Source organism: Triticum dicoccoides, chromosome 2A, assembly GCF_002162155.2.
Source record: "Triticum dicoccoides isolate Atlit2015 ecotype Zavitan chromosome 2A, WEW_v2.0, whole genome shotgun sequence".
Classification (NCBI taxonomy): domain Eukaryota; kingdom Viridiplantae; phylum Streptophyta; class Magnoliopsida; order Poales; family Poaceae; genus Triticum; species Triticum dicoccoides.
This window is the reverse complement of record NC_041382.1, coordinates 427,028,282-427,029,762: the sequence shown is the minus strand read 5'-3', so window position 1 is coordinate 427,029,762 and position 1,481 is coordinate 427,028,282.

Here is a 1,481-nt window from a genome sequence, read left to right as displayed (position 1 = left end):
CGCGCGCCGCTCCGTCGCTGACGTCTGAAGTGCTTCGGCTGATACCACGACGTCGGGATACCCATAACTACTCCCGCGTAGATGGTTAGTGCGTATAGGCTCGTAGCCGACTCAGATCAAATACCAAGATCTCGTTAAGCGTGTTAAGTATCCGCGAATGCCGAACAAGGCCAGGCCCACCTGTCTCCTAGGTGGTCTCAACCTGCCCTGTCGCTCCGCCACAAAGTAACCGTCGGGGACCGTCGGGAACCCAGGCCCACCTCTACCGGGATGGAGCCACCTGTCCTTTCAGCCCCCAACTCCGAACAGTATCACAGGTAATGTAACAGTGTAAAGTATATAGTATATGCCCGTGATCACCTCCCGAAGTGATCACAGCCCAGTAGTATAGCATGGCAGACGGACAAGAGTGTAGGGTCACTGATGGAACACTAGCATCCTATACTAAGCATTTAGGATTGCGGGTAAGGTATCAATGACTGTAGCAGCAATGACAGGCTATGCATCAGAATAGGATTAACGGAAAGCAGTAACATGCTACACTACTCTAATGCAAGCAGTATAGAGAAGAGTAGGCGATATCTGGTGATCAAAGGGGGGGCTTGCCTGGTTGCTCTGGCAAGAGAGAGGGTTCGTCGGTGATGTAGTCGACCACAGGGGCATCAGCATCGTCACGGGGTCTACCGGAGAGAAGAGGGGGGAAGAAACAGTAAATACATAGCAAGCAAGTGCATAACAGGACAACAAGCAGAGCTAGACGTGTTCTAACGTGGTAGTAGGTGATACAGATGAAGGGGGAAAGCATCCGGGAAAGTATTCCCGGTGTTTCGTGTTTTCGGACAGATGAACCGAAGGGGGAAAGTTGCGTGTTTGATATGTTAGGGGTGTGTGGTGGACGAACGGGCTGCGTATCCGGAATCGTCTCGTCGTTCTGAGAAACTTTCATGTTGAAAATATTTTAATCCGAGTTACGGATTAAAAGATATGATTTTCTAAAGATTTTATTAATTTCTGGAATTTATTTAATTATTTAATTAATTCGGAAAATGGATTTGTGACGTCAGCATGACGTCATGCTGACATCAGCAGTCAACAGGGGTTGACTGGGTCAAACTGACGCGTGGGTCCAATGGGACCCACCTGTCATGCTTTGTTAGGTTAATTAGGATTTAGTTAAACTAATTACTGTTTAGTTAGACTAACAGGTTAATTAGATTAATTAAGCAGGATTAATTAACTTAATTAATTTAGTTAATTAATTAATTAACTATTTATATATATATATTTAATCCTTTTTCTTTTTCATTTTTTTTAAAACGTTCTGGGGGCGTGGGCCCCCCCCCCGTTCAGTGGCACAGAGGCCATTCAGGGCGCGGGCGACGGGTAACGGGCGTGCCCCGTTCGGGCGCACGCCCAGGGGCATGCGGGCGTGGGCGGCGGACCTGGCAGGTCGCCAGGCCGGCGTGGGCGAGGCCAGCACG